The 22,880-nt window shown below is 44.8% G+C and overlaps 1 long non-coding RNA gene across 2 annotated transcripts in view; it reads right to left on the bottom strand.

Moving 5' to 3' along the window:
* LOC147025231 (uncharacterized) overlaps positions 1–22,880 on the bottom strand; it is a 47,804-nt gene that overhangs the window by 5,894 nt on the left and 19,030 nt on the right. Inside the window, exons 2-3 of one of the 2 annotated variants that reach the window (XR_015059400.1) lie at positions 11,140–11,277; positions 10,943–11,044 (exon numbers count right to left, since the gene is read on the bottom strand). This is a non-coding gene — a long non-coding RNA (uncharacterized LOC147025231). The remainder of the gene's footprint in view (positions 1–10,942; positions 11,045–11,139; positions 11,278–22,880) is intronic. The other variant, XR_015059401.1, reaches the window with a different exon arrangement.

The following is a 22,880-nucleotide window of genomic DNA, read 5'->3' as shown; positions in this document are numbered from 1 at the left end:
TTGTGTGTGTGTGTGTGTGTGTGTGTGTGTGTGTGTGTGTGTGTGTGTATGCGTGTGTGTGTATTTTGGTGTCTTTTACTCTTAATTTGTTTTTATGGCTTTCTTCTTTTTCTATTTTTTTTCTTTTTTTCCCCCTCTCTTTTTCTATGTTTCCACAGAGAGGTGAACTCTTGCAAATTGCTTTTGTGAGGTTCATTTTGCTGTGCCTGGATGGGTTTGAGGGCAGAGGAGTAGCAGTCATTTGCAGGTTCCTCCTGATGGCTCCAATTGTGTATTTGGTCTTTATTTGATTATATAACAGAATATCAGTTTCCTTAAGGAAAAAAAATCATATTAATACAGCTATTAAAAAAATTAGTATAAAAGGAGATGTCAACAGACTTTTACATACACAAGGAAGGTGTAAACAGAGACAGGCGACTAAGCATGACATGGGACCTGCACCTGGGGTCACAGCATCATAAGGCAAGCGGTCGGATGGGGGAGCCAAACAATTAAACAAGCAATACAGTATTTTGAAATATTATAACACATTATGGAGGTTTCTCACGTGACATCACATGGTCACGTGCCTTTGTTTATCCGCCAACTTGACCGGCAATGTTTTTTTATTGCCCAAATCATTGCTGCTATTTACAATGCCTGAGAATTATTGGGTACAACAACAGGAACCCTTTAGAAATATAGCGTGATGGACACAGAAGGAGAACACAAAATTATGTACTTTATCTGTAGTAACACTTCTCGAAGCAATATAAAAATATATAATAGGATACTGATGGAGCACACAAACAACAACAACAACCATGCAGCTATTGGAGATTGAACTTTGTGGTGGTTGTACCCCCACCCAGGGGCGGATCCAGAAATGTTTTAGAGGGGGTTCACTTAAGGTTAAGATGTTCTCATATTGTGAAATAGACCACCAAACTTTATTCAACTCAATGTAATCGTTGAGGTAAAACCGGTTAATCTATCCAGAGCGAGCAGCGTCCAACCATAAATTTACATTCTCTACGGGAAAATTTGGGAATATCAGATGAGCAGATGCTTATCACTATGCCTCACTTAACAATTACACGCGAGACAAGGGTACCCAGCAGATCATTCGGGGGGGGGGGGGGGAGAAATCCAGTCTCTCTCACCAAGTAGAAGTCGTCGCCCGTCAAATAAAATGTCCTGAAATGTGTGAGCGTTCTTTGTCCGTTGCCAGCGCCCAGTCTTGTCGTGCACTCACTCGCAAACAGACTTGAACACCATTCGACGTCACCCCCAAGAATCAGGTACACTAAGAGCAGGTCTCGAGCATAGCCAGCATTTACGGTCCGAGCGTCACCCACCGTCAGGAGCCACCAGGAGCCACAACCGACGGACAGCTGTTCGGGGCTGTGAGAAGCTGAGGCACTGTGAGAAACTGTAATGCTGCAAGGCTGTCACCATCACCAGCTCACCAACCGTCTGGCTGGAACCTACGAAACTGCCGTCCGGCTGGAACCGACGAAACAGCCGTCCGACTGGAACCGATGAAACAGCCGTCTGACTGGAACCGATGAAACAGCCATCTGACTGGAACCGACGAAACAGCCGTCTGACTGGAACCGACGAAACAGCCGTCTGACTGGAACCGATGAAACAGCCGTCTGACTGGAACTGACGAAACAGCCGTCTGGCTGGAACCGACGAAACAGCCGTCTGACTGGAACCGCCGAAACAGCCGTCTGACTGGAACCGCCGAAACAGCCGTCTGACTGGAACCGACGAAACAGCCATCTGACTGGAACCGACGAAACAGCCATCTGACTTGAACCGACGAAACAGCCGTCTGACTGGAACCGACGAAACAGCCGTCTGACTGGAACCGACGAAACAGCCATCTGACTGGAACCGACGAAACAGCCATCTGACTTGAACCGACGAAACAGCCGTCTGACTGGAACCGACGAAACAGCCGTCTGACTGGAACTGACGAAACAGCCGTCTGACTGGAACCGACGAAACAGCCGTCTGACTGGAACCGACGAAACTGCCGTCCGGCTGGAACCGACGAAACAGCCGTCCGACTGGAACCGATGAAACAGCCGTCTGACTGGAACCGATGAAACAGCCATCTGACTGGAACCGACGAAACAGCCGTCTGACTGGAACCGACGAAACAGCCGTCTGACTGGAACCGATGAAACAGCCGTCTGACTGGAACTGACGAAACAGCCGTCTGGCTGGAACCGACGAAACAGCCGTCTGACTGGAACCGCCGAAACAGCCGTCTGACTGGAACCGCCGAAACAGCCGTCTGACTGGAACCGACGAAACAGCCATCTGACTGGAACCGACGAAACAGCCGTCTGACTTGAACCGACGAAACAGCCGTCTGACTGGAACCGACGAAACAGCCGTCTGCCTGGAACCGACGAAACAGCCGTCTGCCTGGAACCGACGAAACAGCCGTCTGACTGGAACCGACGAAACAGCCGTCTGACTGGAACCGACGAAACAGCCGTCTGACTGGAACCGACGAAACAGCCATCTGACTGGAACCGCTGAAACAGCCATCTGACTGGAACCGACAAAACAGCCATCTGACTTGAACCGATGAAACAGCCGTCTGACTGGAACCGACGAAACAGCCGTCTGACTGGAACCGACGAAACAGCCGTCTGACTGGAACCGACGAAACAGCCTTCTGACTGGAACCGACGATACAGCCGTCTCCCAAAGCTGCCAGAACCGCAACCAGCCTCTGCCAACCAACTCTCAAAGCCATCAGAATTGCACCCAGCTATCGCCAACTGACTGACGCCAACTCACCGACGCCAACTCACCGACGCCAACTCACCGACGCCAACTCACCGACGCCAACTCACCGACGCCAACTCACCGACGCCAACTCACCGACGCCAACTCAATGACGCCAACTCACCGACGCCAACTCACCGACGCCAACTCACCGACGCCAACTCACCGACGCCAACTCAATGACGCCAACTCACTCACTCAAAAAAACGGTCCTCTCGTCCTTTTTTATAGGTGGCCTGTCTGGGCGGAACCTCAAGCAGACTTCAGCCAAATCCACCTTGCCTATTGGCGTATCGTTGCACGTGACAAACTGCCAGTCTCGTGATCATTCCTGGCCTGCGATGCCATGTTTGTGGTGCTGGACGAATGGCATGGAGCAGCCAATTGCCAGAATTATCGAGCGAAAATCTGAAACGCTCATAAAACGTCAACAACAATTATCACCTCAATGTTCAGCCCGATACAAAAAAGTGCCAGTTAGTGTCCATAGAGCTGCTGAACAGGGTGTCAAACGTTGATGGAAAAAGGCGGGTGTTGAGCCTCCGTTGGGCTAACGGCTATCTCACGTGCATGAATGTGTCTGTCGAAAAGAGAAAAAGGGACTTTCCATAAGAGAGGGAATCTATTCTTTACCCTTCTCAACGCATCACAGTTAGAATCCCACCAGACATAGGGATGGGTCTATTCTGGACATGCATTGAGGGAAATAACTGTATGAGGACCGAGATGTTTGTATGCATCCATCAGATCGGATTCTGAAATCTGTAACTATATATATATATATATATATATATATATATATATATATATATATATATATATATCTTCTTCTTCTTTTGGCTGCTCCCGTTCGGGGTCGCCACAGCAGATCATCCATATGATCCGCATAGTGATTTGGCACATGTTTTACGCCGGATGCCCTTCCTGACGCAACCCTGGTCGCCTCTTACGACACAGGGATATGGTACACCTATTTTAACCGGCGTATACACCGGCCCAGTATACTGGTACTCATTTCGCCGACCTCGGAAGGATGACAGGCTGAGTCAACCCCCTGGTGTATTAATTCAGTGGCCCAACGGGGCTTGAACTCAGGACCTCTTGGATCCCAAGTCGCTGCCTTAACCACTGCGCCAACACCAGGTGCATGTATGTATATGTATATGAATATGTATATGAATATGTATATGTATATGTATATGTATATGTATATGTATATGTATATGTATATGTATATGTATATGTATATGTATATGTATATGTATATGTATATGTATATGTATATGTATATGTATATGTATATGTATATGTATATGTATATATATATATATATATATATACATACATACATACAAACGAAAAACCTTTGGACCTCTGGATCTCCGAAAAACGCGTCAAGGAAAAAAGTGAAACTTGACACATGTGAAGTACTCAGAATGGGGAATAAGTTTGATTTTTGATGATGTCATCGGTGGCTTTGTTATGTCATAATTGCATACATCGAACGCTTTATCCGATTAGCATGAAAATTTTTGAGGGTCCTCCAAGGGCTAAATTGTATGGGGAGGGGGGGGGAATTAATGACATCATCGATCATATGGTTCGGCAGCCATATTGACTTAAAAAAAAAAACCCTCAAAAATCTTCTCCAAAACGGCTGAACAGATTGAGGCAAAACTTTACAGGTATGATCATCTATCCATGAACAAAAAAAGTTCTCCACCAATGACGTCACGGTCACATGGCGTGGCAGCTATGATTTTTTGAATAATAAGACTTTAAAAATCTTCCTCTTCAGAATGGCTCAACAGATAAAAGGGAAACCTCACACACGTTTCCCAAGCTTTGGGATACCAGGGTGTTCACGAATAATTAATAGGTCATATGGTCTTACAGCCATATTGGATTGAACAAAAATCTTAGAAAAATTCCCTCTTAAACCGCTTCAGCAATCGACAGAAACTTCACAATTATGATCGAGTAGTCACGTGGAATATGTTTGAAATTTCAACCTGATCAGACACTGTCTGGCAGCCAGAAAAAATTTGAATCTAGGTTCAGGGATTTAAATCAAACTTCGTAAAACTTATAAGTATTTGTAATGATGTAATAATGTGGGTGCAGGCATATCTGGTGACGTCGCGACATCGAAGAGTGCCCTTCTAGTTTTTAAATAATAGACCACCATTTTCTTTCCTCTGCATTATGAGAACGTACCTTCATTGGGTGGTGTTAATTAGACCACTACTGCGATCGCTGTGAACAAATCATGCTTTGCCTCATTTGAGTTGTAATCAAAATGTACTTTTGTTTACTCAAAACGGTACTTTCATTTAATGATGGAAGACGCATTGTTCAGTCTTCAAATGTACATTAAAAGGCAGCCATGAACCCTCAGAGCTATGCGAAGCTTAAAAAGATGGCAGCGATTTCTGGGTGGCTGGAGGGAAAGGCATGGCCTGACTTATGGCAGGTGCTTGTGACATTGGGGGAGAGAGGCGAAGGCATGGCCTGCACAATGGGCGGCGCTTATGACCCACAGACACAAACTCAGCTTTATCTATAAGATAGAGCAAGTGTTTCTATGTCTAGCCACTAACGACACCTTTTATAGCATTTATCCGTGTTGTTTTGTATTCCTGTTCGAGCATAATAAAATTAAATTGCAGATGTGCTGGTTGTACCCAGGGCCAGGTCATGGGCACAATCCCCCCACCTGCCTGTGAAGGGAGAGGGGGGGAGAGATAGCTTCAATTTTCATTTGAACAAGTGCAAGTGTTTTACTAACCCCTGCTGCAGTCAGGGGAGATTATTAGGCATGGCAGAAATATATATTTGCTCCACTTCCCCCACTATCCCCCACCCCTGCTACCCCCCCCCCCTCTGCTCCTGAAGGGAGTGGGTGTTTCTAGTTTATACAATGGAGCTATGCAGTGTGTTTATGTATGTATAATCGACTCCTCCGAGAGGATTTGACCAAAGCAGCTGAAACTTTCAGGGATTAATGAGGGCACACTGAAGTTGTGCATGTGCCAGTTTTGTTTAATTCCATAAAAAAAAAATTAATTTTTTTTCGCCCATCGTGGTATTTTCTTCCTTTGTTTGGGGAAGGGGCGGGGAGAGGTGGTGGAGATGGGGGTGCAATTAGAATTATCTGAGCTATATAACCATGATGTATTGTATACTAGAAAATACCACCCATCGCTTCGCTGACGGGAATACAAAAGCGGGGAGGGAGTAAAAGAGGGGGGAATAAAGGAGAGAGGGGGAAGAGGGAGAGAAGGGAGAGTGAAGAAGTGGAGGGGAAAGGAGAGAGAAGGAAGGGGAACGAGGAGGGGTGGGGGAGGGGAAGACAGTGTGACATGAGACGAAGGGAAGGCAGACGTGTGGGGGAGCTTTAATTACGATTCATGCTGTTTCATCATGATTCTACATAGAATAACAGTGAAGATGGAAACAAAATAATGTCTGAAATCCATTTTCCACCAGTCATACTATAAACATGGTCCAGACACATCCAGAGTCAAGCCGTCCAGACACAAACACCGCCCAGACGCGTCCAGAGACAAACACCGCCCGGATGCGTCCGGAGCCAAGCTGGAGACAAACACCCCTTGGGCACATCCGGAGACAAACTCCTGTCCGGACGTAAACACCACCCGAAGACAAACACCATCCAGATATAACCACCATCCAAACATGTCCAGAGACAGACAGCAAGGGGAGTGGACAGTGAGAGAGGTGTGGGAGGAGGGTGCTGCACTGTATTGGGAGGGAATTGAGCAAGAATGGGACAGAGAGACAGAGACAGAGACAGAGACAGAGACAGAGACAGAGACAGAGACAGAGACAGAGACAGAGACAGAGACAGAGACAGAGACAGAGACAGAGAGAGAGAGAGAGAGAGAGAGAGAGAGAGAGAGCCGCTCGCATGCACATGCACACACACTTGGCCTATATCGACAATTTTCAATAATATGAGTGAGGAAAGTGAAAAAGAAACTTTATCGTAAAGAAATCGTTCTGGCCTATTCCAAGTCAAGGCATAGTTGAGCAGGCCAAAAAACATGGCGGCTTCAAACCCCAGCGAGGTAACCCAGGATATGCTTTAAGACTCCATAGGGAGTGGTGACTGAGGATGCACCTGATCAAGGATATAATTAAATAATGCCAATAATTATCTTCAAAAAGGGTGTTTTAATTAACCCAAACATCCAATTTTCACTGTTGCACTTCCTTGGTGTTTTCTTAGTATGCATACTAAGTTTCAGGCTGCTAGATGTTCATGGTTTTGGAGTTATGGAAGAGACACACTGACACACAATGATATTTATAAGTATAGATGCACATAAGCAGTACGCCTGTTTTTGCTTCATTTACGTAACCTGAGTTATTTCTATTTTCGGGTGTTTGAGGCAGTGGTCTGTTGCCTATACACCACCCAAATACAGGGATGTATCAGAACAATGTGTTGCCCACTTGGATGAAGATTGCCTGTGCACTGATAGTTGTAAATAATTCAGCATTCCACTCTATTCATTAGTGAGGATCGACTTCACAACGAATGCTAATCTGAACCATTAGGTGATTTGGGTTGGAGCAAATAGGGTTGTAAAAGATCTGAGACTCTGTTGAGCAACTAGTTGGTATAAGTTCTCTGATTCACAGCACGATCACTCTATTCACCATCTCTATATTCAATCAGCCACACATGGTTATCTGACAAGCCAGTGTGTTGACAATTCTACATTGCTGACTAATATTGGTCGGTACTTACTTTGGACATCACCAGCACCCTCGGTTTCTCTGGCACGTTCCAAGTCTGTATCCCATGAACCCAGCCAGCCACAAAATATTTATAGCCGTACAGACTCTTAAAAGCTTTCATAGCCTCCTTTGTGTAGACTGAGGAAGTGCTTCTCCATAGGAGTCAGCAAGTTTCGCAGCAAACTGTAGGGATCTGTGACCCCAGCGACTTCTGATTTCTGGATATACCGGTGCCTGCTAATCTTGTCTAAACTCGAGAGTTCATCAAACACCTTTCCCCACACAATGATCATGTTTATAACTGAATTTAAATAAAAATGATTTTAAAGTTGTATTAATTTTTGTTCCAAAGTTTACTGCCGTTCATGCAGTTATACAACACCTTATATAACATGTCCAAATATTGTAAAACTGGAGGTTTTTGGAAGCATTAAGAAGGTAATGTGTGTTCTACATTTTTCAAGTGTATAATTAAATTGAAATAAAATAAACATTGTAAAGGTCGTACAAAGAAATAAATTCTGGAAGTTTACCGCCATTGACGCAGTAGCTAATACACCACCTCATTTAACACAGTTCTTCATGCCTATTGTTTGTGTCCTTTATGACATCCTTTATGACATGGGTCAAATTCAGAGCCCATGTACTGATAAACTACAGTTTCGTTTTCCAATTTGAGTTCAAAATGTAACATTCAAGTGAAATGAACTTGTTCCTCGATCATAAACTGACCTTGTGGACCGATGGATGGATGGACGGACAGGCAGAAGTGAACCAATTGCTTAACCCCGCTTTTTTGCTTCACGTGTATGGAGTAATGACCATCAAGACTATTAGATAAGCCAGAGCCACTTCCAGTTGCAGATTTTTCTCCAAACATTTTTTGTTTTGTTACAAACCGGATAGCCGACAAAAAATGGGATCAAACAGGTGGTGATGTTACCAGCTTCCCTCAGTGAGAAACTACTATTGGCTTTTGTCTGGTTTCTCAAAAAAAAAATTGAGCTGACATGAATGTTTCCACAACTGTCGGTCAATTCCTGCAATTATATTGTGCAGTAATTGAACATTTTTTCTGGTCAAACCCAAAGCATTGGGACAGAGGCATGCGAGGAGACAAGGATTTTGCTTCTCAGCCATTAAATGCACTAATTTCTTACAATACTTCAACTTATTTAATGAACCGTGACACAGGTAGTGATCCAAAAAGAAAGTGAAAGAGCCCACCATCAGACTCATTAGAAATCCAGACTTCCTGAGATGTTCTTCATTCCTTTCTCCTTTCTGATCCCTTCTCCACCCTCTACTCTTACAAACTTGATGAAGACTGATCAGGTTTTTCCTTTGGTAGGTGTTCTTTCATGGTCTCCTCTTTAGCAATACAAGTGTCATTTCTTTTTTATTGTTTTGAAAGTCCTCATTCCAAACGTACCTGTCCCCTACATCTCAAGTGTTTAAACTCTTAACATGAAGCGTAAGTAGATCTTGTGAGGTTCATCTCTGATAATGTGGAGAAATTCCTGTTTTAATTGTACTCCTTATCCAACTGGAGTTGTTGAGATCAAGACATGGAGCTTGGACTCATGTTGTAGAATTGTGGAATCCCATTTACTAATTCTTCATCAAGAGGCTCTTTTGAATCTGCCCGATAGTAACTGTGGTCACACATCGTTGCCTGTCAATATGGAAAGGACAATCAAGTTAAAGAGAGCAAACAGCAGCATTCAATATGAACTCATTTATTTGCTTATTCTTTCTCCTACTGCCTTCACACACTCACGTAATTGCTTAAACTTTTACTCAAACATTGACACTAGTGCCAAAATAGCTTCTTCACAATCTCATTATGTCGCCAAAGATGTCGATAGTGCTCAGTACTATTCAATTGTCTAATCGTTGATGACGTCCAAACTCGTGAGTGAGGTTCCAGGTTTCTTCCTGACCAGATGCGATACTCTCTGCCCTGATAATTTCAGGATGATGCCTGTTCTGGAAATGTCCTGTTTAACAGTTTTTGTTCATTTTCAATGTTAATTTGTCATTGTAATTCATTTACCTGCCTAGTTGATTACCTTCACGTGTACCTTTGTACTGGGTTCATGTGTCCTTGTTTTGACTGCATTCTCTCTTAGGCCAAATTCCATTGTGCCTGAGTTCCCCCGCCCCCACATTCCTTTTTTACTGTCCATTCATTCCCCCTGTTTGTTGCCCCTCTGCCCCATTGTCGGTGTGTTGTCTTTCTCCATCCTGCCGTCTCGCTCTTCCATGAGCCTCAATTTCATAGGAAATAAAAGAATCTTGCTCCGTGAGCTATAAATGGGGGGAAACGTGCATGGAATGGCAACATGATGGGAACCTACAACAGCAGCTTATAATCGCATATTATACCGCTGTCTGCTGGTCTCTATGTCCGTCTGTCTGTCTGTCTGTCTGTCACAACTTGTCCAAGCAAAAGGAGTTTCTACTTTCTACCACAAATAAAAATAGCCAAGTTCGTTCATCCCACACACAGATTGCATGGTAGCTCAAAATAGTTCCACATACAGTGGAGTGCACCGCCATATGACCTCCTCGGTTCTGGTTACATATTAAATATTGTGTGTGTATCACACCAGGTGGCTCTCACATTTCAAATGGAAAACAGTCAGTGTACTGTATGTGTATAGTCTCCCTGGTACTCTTATACAGACATATATATATATATATATATATATATATATATATATATATATATATATATATATATATATATATATATATATATATATATATATATATATATATATATATATATATATATATATACAGGCAGACATACACACAAGCAAGGGGTAGTTCGGGCTCTTGCCCCACCTTACTCTATTATCATTTCACATGTGGCTCCAAATGCCCTGGTAAATTAAACTCAAACAATCGATCTTGTTAAAATTCCATTTTAACGATTATGAAAAGTCCCATTGGGGATTGTGCCAGCAATTCTTATATCTCTCGTTTTTTTTTTTTTCAAGAGCCAGTGTTCTCTCAACCCTTTCTTTCGAGGGAACATTAATTCACCCTTTCTCGTTCACAAAGATAACGTGGTTTGTTTTCCCTGAAATGCCTAGTTCAATGAACGAAGGCAATGATATTCAAAAATACAAAGATTTACTGCTCGAGGGTGGGAAGGAAGAAATCCAGTGTGCTGGATGTCTGCACAGAATCTGTCTGACTCCCAGTCTGCATCTCACCAAACGGTGCTAAGGGCATTCTCATTATACACCTCACCTGGCACCCTCAGGGTCTCACTGCCTCTCTGCTTACTGCTTCATGTTCAGAGATTACATCTAATTACGACATCCTACAATGTTTATTTTAAAAATATGGAATGCATTGCATTCTTCACCAAGGGTTAGCCTTGTCTTGCAGAATACGTCGAACTGACACTTCAAGTGAGTGGGTGGACGCTTAGAGCATCAATGCCTGGGTTGTCGGGCAGACATCATACCTGCTGGGGTAAGGCAGCAGCTGTTAGCAGGTAACTGTTCATTAACGCAATGCCTACTGTGAACAAATTTAACACGAAAGTATGCATGAGTCCACCTGTATGAAGCCATGGCTGTCGGAACTGGTTCCACAAATTCTGCTGAAATGCAGGGCTTGGTTCGACATGGTGCACAGTTGAAGTTCTGTAGTATATTCACTGTGAGAAAGGTCTTTGGATTCGATGCTAGGGTCGAGCTGAAAAAGCAGTGTTTGGATGCTTTGTTAGAATTCCACATGCTTTTAAAAGCAGGATAAAATTAACAACACCTTCCAATAATAGGTTGCAGGTAAAAGTTAAAGATGTGAGAATAGGTTATGGTTATGGGTTTGCAAAAACTCCTTTGAGCTGTCTCGTGTGAGTTTGAATGTTAAACCACATAATAAGCCGCCTCCATGAAAGGACGTTAAGCCGGAGGACACATTTGCCAGCACTGGTAGTTGGAGACCGTTAAATATCCGATGGTGTGTTTCACGAAGAGGAGGCGAGTTACCATTGGCACCCTGAACAATTTATACATTCCTACATTAACTGACTGCTGGAAAGGCAATGGCAAATAACCCAATGAGCATAACCAAAACCACCAAGCATGACCAAACCAGAAAACATAACCAAACCACACAGTTTAACCAAACAACCCATCCTATAAACCAAAATATACTACGTAACCAGGACACCCAGCAAAATGAAATCACCAAGAATAACCCGCATAACCAGACCACCCAACATAAAAAAACCACACATCATAACCAAAACCACCAAGCATGACCAAACCAGAAAACATAACCATAACACACAGCATAATGAAACCACCAATAATAACCAGAACAACCAGCATAACCAGAACACCCAGCATAACCAAACCACCCAGCATAACCGGACCACCTCGCACCCAGCATAACCACACCACCTGGCACCCTGCACCCAGCATAACCGGACCACCCGGAACCCAGCATAACCAGACCACCCAGCATAACCAAACCACCCTGCATAATCAAATCACCCGGAATAACCAAAACCACCAGCATAACCAGACTATCCAGCATAACCAAACCACCCTGCATAATCAAATCACCCAGAATAACCAAACCACATGGCATAACCAGACGACCCGACACCCAGCAGGAACAGACCACCCGGCACCCAGCAAAAACAGATCACCTGGCACGTAGCATAAACAGACCACGCGGAAAACAGCAGGAACAGACCACCCGGCACCCAGCATAAACAGATCATCCGGCAAACAGCGTAAACAGATGACCCAGCAAAAAAAACCACCCAGCATAACCAGACTACCCAGCATAACCAGACTACTCAGCATAATCAGACCAACCCAGCATAACCAACCCATCGTTTGTCAGGTCAAGTTAGATCTGTGACCTGCTACAGGTACCATGTAAACCTGTACTAACCTGTTCCATGCTCGGGTTGTTGGTGACGAAACCGTCTCCCCTACCAGGTTTTCTGGTAAGGAGGGTGTTTGGATATGGACACCCAGCAGGATTAAAAACAAAACCTATCAAAGGGCGGAGGAGCTCCTTGTGAGCCAACGGCCATCCATATCTAGTGCCCAACTGTGTCTGCGGACGTCCTCCTGCAGTTGGGTTACTTTTTATGAGAAGGTTGGTGGCAGGATTTGCACTCCGGCCATCGTAAAACCCTTCATTCCGCAAAACGCAAAAAAATCTGAAAGCCCACTCCGTGGGAGTACATCCTGTGCAGCTTCCCTTCGCAGGGCAGCTCACCGGATGACGGGATTGGGACAAAGCCTTCGGGACCCCCAATCTTTGATGAAAGGAGGGAAACCACGAGGTAACATCCCTGGGTCAGATTGCGGGAGAGTGTGTTAGAGTGGTGCTGAGGTGTCGTCCACCAGACGACGGCCTCCTTGGGTTAACCTGAGGCGGTGCCTTCGGGTGGGTGCCTGGAATGTCCTATCCCTAAGAGAGGATGATCACCTGTCTCTGTTATCATCTGAGCTCAAGCATTTGGACATAAGGATTGCAGCTCTCTCTGAGGTTCGGAGACCGGATTGCGGCGAGATAATGGCGGGTGGGTACACCTACTATTGGTCTGGTCACTCTGATGGTTACCATACCCAAGGAGTTGCTGTAGCTGTGTCCAATAAGCTGACCCCAATGATAATTGAGGTAACACCAGTCAACGAGCATATTATGAGATTAAGGATTCGTCACTCCTTAGGTGTCATTTCCCTGGTCTCTGTTTATGCTCCGACGGAGGCGAGTGATCTCACCGTGAAGGATGCATTCTACGCCACACTCGAGTCTGTGGTTGATCAGTGCCCCAGACGAGATACACTTCTAGTCTTGGGGGATTTCAATGCATCGACTGGAACTGATAGGGATGGTTATGAGATGTGTGTTGGTCCCCATGGGTCAGGAACTATGAACCTGAATAGCACTAAGTTCCTTGACTTAGCAAGAAGTCATGGACTTAGGGTGGCTGGTTCATGGATTCAGCGCCCACAAGCTCATCGCTGGACTTGGTATTCCAACGCTGGCGGTATGGCAAAGGAGATTAACCATGTCCTCATTGACGGTCACTGGAGGATGATCCAGAACTGCAGGGTCTACCGGAGTGCTCAGTGCCTCAATACTGACCACAGGCTTGTTGTAGCAACTCTAAAGCTGCACCTTAAATCCTGGAGAATGGTACCATCCCAGCCTAGGCTGGATGTTGGTAAGCTCAGGGATGAGAGTGTAGCTGAGGAGTTTGCGAACAGGCTGAGTGGACACTTGTGGGGTCTGGGTGCTTTGAGGGGTCCTGAAGAGTTGTGGAGTGCCTTCAAGACCACCGTCCTTGATGTTGCCGGTGGATATCTTGGAACTCACCGCAGACCAAAGAAGAATTTTGTCTCTCAAGGGACACTGGACACCATTGACCAGAGTCGCAGGGCCAGGCTGAATGGCAGAGCTGAGCTGTTCAGGGAGCTGAGGCGTAAAACTGTACGTGCACTAAGGGTGGACAAGGAGGCCTATGTGTGAGGAATCTGTGAGGGGGTAGAGCATCACCTGTGGACAGGTGATTCTCGTCCCGCTTATATGGGAATTCGCGCATTGCGTTCATCCAAGCCCATCCCTCGGAGCACTGCAATTAGAGCAGAGAGTGGTAGGCTCTTTACAGAGGAGTCTGAAGTGAAGGCCCGCTGGGCCGGTTACTTTGAGCGGTTGTACCAGGCTGATCCCCCAGCTGTCGAGTTGGACGTCAAGGGTATTACAATCCCTGTTGCTGACCCTCAAATCAACTGTGGTCCACCTTCGCTTGTGGAAACACGGGCTGCGGTGAACCGGTTGAAACGGGGCAAAGCTCCAGGGATCTGTGGCATCCATGCTGAACTTCTCAAGGCTGGTGGAAATGCTGCACTCATGTCGTTGCATGCAGTTTTGTGCTCTGCCTGGAACACAGGCATCATCCCAACTGACTGGAAGAGGGGCCTTGTCGTTCCTCTCTGGGAAGGGAATGGTGATCGCCAAGTCTGCAACAACTACCGAGGGGTGACGCTGCTCTCAGTGCCGGGCAAGGTCTTCGCTCGGATTATTCTTGATAGGGTTCGCCACCATCTGCTTGAGCACCAGCGTCCAGAGCAGTCAGGCTTTACACCAAAGAGGTCAACGATTGACCGTATCCTTGCTCTTCTTGTCCTCACTGAACACAGATGAGAGTTTTGGCAGGGGCTGCTTGCAGCCTATGTTGATCTCTGTAAAGCGTTCGATTCAGTGAATCAGGATGTCCTCTGGAGGATTCTTGGTCTTCGTGGGGTGCCACCAAAACTGATCGATCTGATGTCTGAACTCTACTCTGGTACTGAGAGTGCTGTGAAGTGTGGTGGTACCATCTTTGACTTATTTCCAGTTGTTACTGGAGTTCGTCAGGGGTGTGTACTGGCCCCCACACTTTTCAGCACTTGTATGGACTGGATTTTAGGGAGAATGTCGGAGAGATCAAGCTGCGGTGCATCGTTTGGGAATGTCAAGATCTCGGACCTTGATTTTGCAGATGATGCAGTCTTCCTTGCGGAGACTTTAGATATCCTTTTGGGGGCCCTCGAGGTGCTGAGTGAGGAGTCGGATCTGCTGGGATTACGGGTTTCTTGGGTGAAAACGAAGATCCAGGGTTTCGGTGACATCTTGGATGCTGCTATCCTGTCTGTGTCTGTTTGTGGTGAGGATGTTGAGGTCGTGGAGAGATTCACTTACCTTGGCAGTGATATTCATGTCTCTGCTGGCTTTGAGTCAGAGGTCAATAGACGTCTGGGTCGGGCCTGGGGAGTGATGGATTCACTGGATCATGGGGTGTGGCGCTGCCGGTACCTGTGTGGGAGGATGAAAGTCCGAGTCTTCAGGTCCTTGGTACTTACAGTCTTGCTCTATGGATGTGAGACTTGGACTCTGACCAAGGATCTGAGATGGAGACTTAATTCCTTTGGTACCAGGTCTCTTCGGAGAATCCTTGGCTATCGCTGGTCGGATTTTGTGTCCAACGAGAGGTTGCTGAGAGAGACTCAAATGAGATTTGTTACCTGCATAGTCCGTGAGCGTCAGTTGCGGCTGTATGGACATGTGGCTCATTTTCCTGATGCTGATCCTACTCACCAGATTCTCTCAGCGAGGGAGTCTCATGAGTGGAGGCGGCCAGTAGGCCGACCACGTGCCTCGTGGTTGCAGCACGTTGACCATCATCTGAAGGAGATGGGGATGGGCCTGGCATCTGCCTGGGGGATGGCTAGACGGAGGCCCCTGGAGTACCGGCGGAAAGTGGACGCAGCGACTCACTGTTCTGGCACATGCTCCCATACCTGACCTGACCTGACCAACATAACCAGACCAACCCAGCATAACCAAGACCACCCGGCATAACCAAAACCACCCGGCAAAACCAAAACTATCCGGCACAACCAAAACCAGCCAGCACAACCAAACCTCCCTGCATAACTGGACCGCCCAGCACCCGGCAAAACCAAGACCACCCGCATAACCAAAACCACACAGCATAACCAGACCACCCGGCATAACCAAACCACCTGGCATAACCAAAATCACCTGGCATAAACAAAATCATCTGGCATAACCGGACCACCCGGAAAAACCAAACCCCCTGGAAAATCCAAACCACCCGAGATAACCGGACCACCTGGCCTCTGGCATTACCAAACCCACCCGGCATAACCGGACCACCCAGCACCCAGTATAACCAAACCACCCAGCATAATCAAACCTCCCAGCATATCCAAAACCACCCAGCATAGCCAAAACCACCCAGCATATCCAAAACAACCCAGCATAACCAAACCACCCAGCATCACTAAACCAACCAGCATAACCAAACCACCCAGCATACCCAAACCAACCAGCATTACCAGATCACCCGGCACCCAGCATAAACAACCCGGCATCACCAAAACACCCAGAATAACCAAACCACCCAGAATAACCGAAACCACCCAGCATAACCAGACCACCCGGCACAACCAGACCACCTGGCATAACCAAAATCACTTGGCATAACCAAAATCACCTGGCATAACCGGACCACCCGGAAAAACTAAACCACCTGGAAAATCCAAACCACCCGAGATAACTGGACCGCCCGGCCTCTGGCATAACCAAACCCACCCGGCATAACCGGACCAGCCAGCACCCAGTATAACCAAACCACCCAGCATAATCAAACCACCAAGCATAACCAAACCACCCAGCATATCCAAAACCACCCAGCATAGCCAAAACCACTCAGCATATCCAAAACCACCCGGCATATCCAGATCATCCAGCATAACCAGATCACCGGCATAACCAAAACCACCCGGAATAACCGGACCACCCAGCATAACCAAACCACCTGGCATAACGAGACCACCCAGCATAACGAGACCATCCAGCATCACCAGACCATCCAGTATCACCAGACCATCCAGCATAACCATGCCAACCCAGCATAACCAAACCAACCTATCATAATCAAAACCACCCAGCAGAACCAAACCACCCGGCATAACCAAACCACCCAGCATAACCAAACCACGCAGCACAACCAAAGCACCCAGCAAAACAAACCACCCAGCATAACCCTTGCCTGGTAGTCACCTTATCCAGTTGCTGAGGCAGCATCGACGTGCTATCAAGATCATGGTACATTGATGACCATAAATAAAGCCAATGATTCGTAAACGACATTTTGACAATCTACTAAAGGAATGATAAATGGCAGGAAAACGGACATATGTACACTTTGGGCACATTGTTCAACTTCATCAGGATCTGGATAGAGAGGAATGAACTGATCTGCATCGCGAAGGATACCTACAAATAACCAAGTAAATTAATAAATAAATAGATTATTTAAAAAAACAAAAACAAATAAAACTTTAAGGAAGGAAAAAAAATCATTTAAATCACTCATTTGTGAATAGTGGACAATCCAGAGAAGATAATGATATTCAAAGTGAAACTATTTGAAATCTTTAAACCGATGGCAACAATTAAACAAAGCCAAAGCTCTGAACTGCATTTGCTCGATCACACTTGTGCTAACGAGTTTCGTTTACTCGCACAATCAAAGTTTGATAAATGCAATCAATTTGAGGACAAATATCGATTCCACGTTGTAATTACGAGGATCAATCCTTTTGGTCTTTGACAGCAGAGGCACGGTCTCCTTCGGACCAGAAGACAGATACAAACTCACTGTGTGATTACATTCTCCTGATGATCATGGTGTGGTGAAGCATTGCTCAAGGGGATCACTTTTAAAATTCATGGATCTTTAAAAATGCCTGATGGGGTGTTTCTATCCTATTCGACGGGGAAATCGGTGTTCTACATAGCTGGCCCTGGTCCGAGTTAGATTCCTGAGCTGACTATAGACTGTCAGAATGGTGCTTCGCAAGCTATAGGTGAGGCATCAGTCGGTGACCATACCTCGGATGGACGTTGAGCTGGGTGTCCTGTCTGTTAGCAAGAGTTGGTGGATGTTAAAGCAATCACCCAAAGCCAGGTGCCCAAAACCTTACCAGGGTAACAAGTTCAAAACACTGGAGTGGTTTCAGTCTCGGTTCACTCCAGAGGGTTTTGAACTTGTCACACTGGGCCGACCTCACAAGGTGGAAATAATTGGGGCCATTATGCAAGTCATAGTAGATCATAAAGTTTGTGGAGAAACTTAAACAGTACATTGTACAGTACTACTACTACTACAATATCCCAAATTATTCCCACATTCTTGTGAGGTCGGACAGGGAAGTTTTGTTTGGTCCAAGTACTTCACAAACTGGCTGTCCGTTCAAACGAAGGTGATTTGGGCAAGAATTAATACTTTGTTCAGGGTGCCGACACCGATAACTCACCTGCACTTGGCGAAAAACACCGTAGGATCATTAACATCCACCAAGACCAGCGGCGGCCAATCTGTCCTCCGGCATAACTTCTTTTTGATGGACGGTGCACACATTGAGGAACACCAGGGTGGTAGTTTATAGCTGGATCTCGATTGAAACCCAGGGTAGACAGCTCAAAGAAGAGTTGTATCCATCTTCGGTGCTACGCTATCCTTGTCCGTATTTCAATAGTCATGCCATTGATATGGTAAAGCTGTGTTTTATGACTGGTTGTAACTCCAGAATCCTAAAACCAATCTTGAAGGCAGTGTGTTTACATGGTTTCTAAATCAATCTTTCGAGACAACACCAACTCAATTCCATACATCACGTGATTTTCATGACCAATCCTCACTTTAATATGAATATTGTTCAATTGTAATTTGGGAAAGAGTGGTCCAATATTGATGAACATGACCATTCATACGCATAGCATATTTGAGAAGAGAAAAAAAACAAGATGATGTAAATTATCTATTTGATCTATTTCTAAGATCACTGCAAGAAAAACGTTTATCATATTAAAAATATCTTAATGTTATATTTGTCCAGTAGCAGAAAGGAAATCGAGCTGTGAAAGTGCAGTCTCAGTGTCGTGCTCGCTGGTGAGCTATCCAGGGTTTTCAATGCCCAATGGACTCTAATTTAACTGAGAACCGCCTTTCTGATGCACTGCCAGCACCGCATACACCTCGGTTGGAGAAGTAAAGACAGCCTTCTCCGTCTGCATTTAGCTCGTGGAAGTTAAAGATCCATCAGTATCTCCGTCTCGAAATAAAATTGTCGACCCTCGTGTGCCGGCGACCTGCGTGTAGTCGTTGAGGGATAATTTACAAGTGACAACATCACAGCTCATTTCCTACGTGAACGAATGAGGTACAAAATGGAGTCAATATAAAACACTGAGATTGAAATCGGTTTTTGCCTCCCCTTCTATCGAATCGTGCGAGGGACCTTTTTTTAGCCTTGGCATGAAAGCTCAACCAGCGGAGAGTTTTCAAAATATACAAATAGGAAGGCTATGGGTGGCCTTCTAGATCCAGGATGCGAGACATCAATGTACAAACAGGATGGAATCTTCAATCGCCAAACCAGTGAAGCGATTGAACAAAAGTACCGATTAGATAACACAGTAAATGTAAAGGCTTTGACTTGTACAGCAGGAGAGAACACAATAAATGACCGATTCGCAAAAGGGGATTTTAAATCGCCGACATGGATGCTGGCGGGGCAACCCTGATGGTTTAATGCAACATATTATGGAGACATAAACAGATTCAGAGATGCACAACACATGCAATGGGTTATTAAAGGTAAATATCTGCAATAAGACATCTTAATAGGACACACCTGAGCACTTTTACATGCAATCCACATTCTCTTTGTGAATCGCACCAAGTTTGCATGTCCCACCCAAATTTCTATATCGCATCTATTATTTCAATGCAGGCATTCATTTCAAGCCTAATTGGATGATATAACACACAGTGGAGTGGATGTTATGACAAGCTTGTCATTGCTTTAAAAAAAAAAAAAATTTGGAGAGGAAAAAATAAATAAACAGTGTGCAGAACATATCTATCTATCTATCTATCTATCTATCTATCTATCTATCTATCTATCTATCTATCTATCTATCTATATCCAGGGTGTCCCTAAAAAAATGACATCATTTCGTAGTCTAATAACATAGCTAATTCTCACTCAAATGATCTCAAATTTTAACAAAATGTGTAAAAACTAATTAAGTTGAATGTTTAATTCTTATCTCAATGAGAATCTCCCAGGAAGATGGATTGGGCATGCCAGTGATAATGACAATGTGCTGTTGAAATGGCCACCACGTTCACCTGACTTGACACCTTGTGATTTTTTTATATGAGGCTATGTGAAAGGACTGGTTTATATCCCCCCTCTTCCTTCAAGCCGAGAGGAACTTAAGCAGAGAATCACTGAGGTGCTGGAGAATGTTACACAAGACATGCTACAGCGTGTTTGGCAGGAGCTGGACCACCGACTTGACGTGTGTCGTGTCACAGGTGGTGCGCATATTGAACATTTGTGAAGTTTTGAGAAAACGGTTATAAAATCTACATCCCTCTGATACTCTTGTTCGAATTTTGATAAATAAATATTTTGTTGTTCGACATGAAGCCTATTCACTTTCGTTTGCTTGGGACATGTAGTTACTTAGATAATTCAAGTTTCAAATGATGTCATTTTTTAGGGACACCCTGTATATATACACTGTACTACGAGCCCAAAATCTCAACAAAAAAAGTTTTGAGAACTTTTATGAAAACTCCCACCCACTTCAGGACATGTGCAGGGACCCCAAAAAGCTTTACAGAAAATTTGGTGGGGCTGGCTACAAAACTGTGGGAGTAGTACTGTGTAAAATCAATGTACCTGTAATGATGATGAGGAAGCTGATTACAATGGTGATGGTGTTGCTGGGAGGGGGGATCGGTTCTGATGTGCCATGATGAAGGAAATTGGTTATCACAGAAAAATAGCAAAAAGTCTCATTCGAACGTGGTTTGATGTTGATGGAAAAGTCTAGACACAGATAATGCCGAAGCGGTGAATGTGGAACCCCCTAATGTGTCTGCACATGGAGGATTTAATCCACTGCACAATTTATTGATAGACTGGATTCCTCCTCTTTGTTTTTTTTCCATCTTTGGGAGAAAGATCGGCGTCGTACGTGTGGAAACGCAAAATCTCAATTGTATTGAGAAATTGCCGAACCAGCAAATGTTTCTACATGCAGTAAATGGTGAAACTGCTAATGCTGAACCTGTGAATGAGTTTACATGTGGGGGGGGGCGGGGGAGAGAGAGAGAGAGAGAGAGCGAGAGAGAGAGAGAGAGAGAGAGAGAGAGAGAGAGAGAGAGAGAGAGAGAGAGACAGAGACAGAGACAGAGACAGAGACAGAGACAGAGACAGAGACAGAGACAGAGACAGAGACAGAGACAGAGACAGAGACAGAGACTTCGTATGGGTGGAGACTCAAAATCGTAATTGTATTGAGAAATTTATGAAACCTTCCACTCATTTTCGGATACCCCTGGGATCCCAAAAGCTTCCACAGAAAGTTTGGTGAGGCTAGCCCCAAAACTGAGGGAGTAGTTTGGGAACGGGGTGGACAGACCCCATTACTGGGTACCAGGAAGCAAGTGTCAGACTAGCTGTTGCTGCATGCATCCCTGACCAACAGGAAATGAAATGCCTTACACACATTAACCTGTCTGTGGTACATTTCTGGGAGCAGCTCGGAACAATTTATATTTTAAACGGCTTTTCCAGCTAAACAGTTGCAGACTCCACCTATTATGCTTGAGCTTAGCAGAAAAGCTTCTGCCCCACACTGATGAGTGCTAAAAAGCCCGACACACGTGTCTGTGAATGTTCCCTCTCTGGGGTGGACTGCTCTATAAAATTGAGAATTAAATTATTTTCCTGATATTGGCGGCAGTGCAATCCTGTGGCGATGTCGGGGGCTGTAGCTCTTCTGAGCTCGTGCCTAATAGGTTGAGCATTTGCAACTGTTTTGCCAGATCATATATATATATATATATATATATATATATATATATATATATATATATATATATATATATATATATATATATATACACATATGTTATGGACTCGGGATTCAGGGATTACCACAAGGGGAAGCACTCAGATTCCTCGTGAATGCCTGTCCCTGTCGGCAAATGTGCTGTGGATAACTCCATGGCCCGATGGGTTGTTTAGCAACAAAAGACATTGGCAGAAGCAATTGCACTGAGCAGGGTCCTTGTGTCCACAGCCGCATTACCTACTCATTGGTACAACTAACTCAGCTCGGGTTCACGCCCTCAGCATGCACTCACAAATTATTCCCGAAGCTAAAAAGAGAGTGCGGTGCTGGCAAACCCACAGAGTAATTAGGGGGGCAAGAACTTTCCGTCCAGCGATTATGAACATTTTGTTGCACCAATGAAGGAAAGGACAACTGAGACAGATTTGAAAGAACAAACACAATCTTTTGTTTTACAAGCAAGGCGATTATTAAAGAGAGTATTTGTAAACATTTTACTTTTGTTGTGGGATTGTGATACAACAACGTCAAAAGATATCATGATGCGAAACCAGAAGAGGATTGTGGTGTCGTATTGCGACATCGTAATGTGGTGTTATTCTTCATTCTCCTTCATCCATCACAATCCCAAAACAAAAGTAAAATGTCAAAAGATGTCATTATGGTAATCCATCAGAGGAATGTGGTGTCATATTGTGGCATCATAATGTAGTGGTGTTTGGTTGTTTTTTGAGATTTCATTCCTCTGTGTTTTTGCATTTTTTTTTAATGTTTTTTCATCCCCCGCCAACCAATGAAGTTGGTGGGGGATATAGAAA

Source organism: Eptatretus burgeri, chromosome 6 (genome assembly GCF_056783735.1).
Source record: "Eptatretus burgeri isolate ZD-2024b chromosome 6, Ebu_testis_v1, whole genome shotgun sequence".
NCBI classification, from domain to species: Eukaryota; Metazoa; Chordata; class Myxini; order Myxiniformes; family Myxinidae; genus Eptatretus; species Eptatretus burgeri.
Note: the sequence above shows the minus strand (reverse complement) of the source record. Positions and strands in the feature narration are given on the sequence as shown.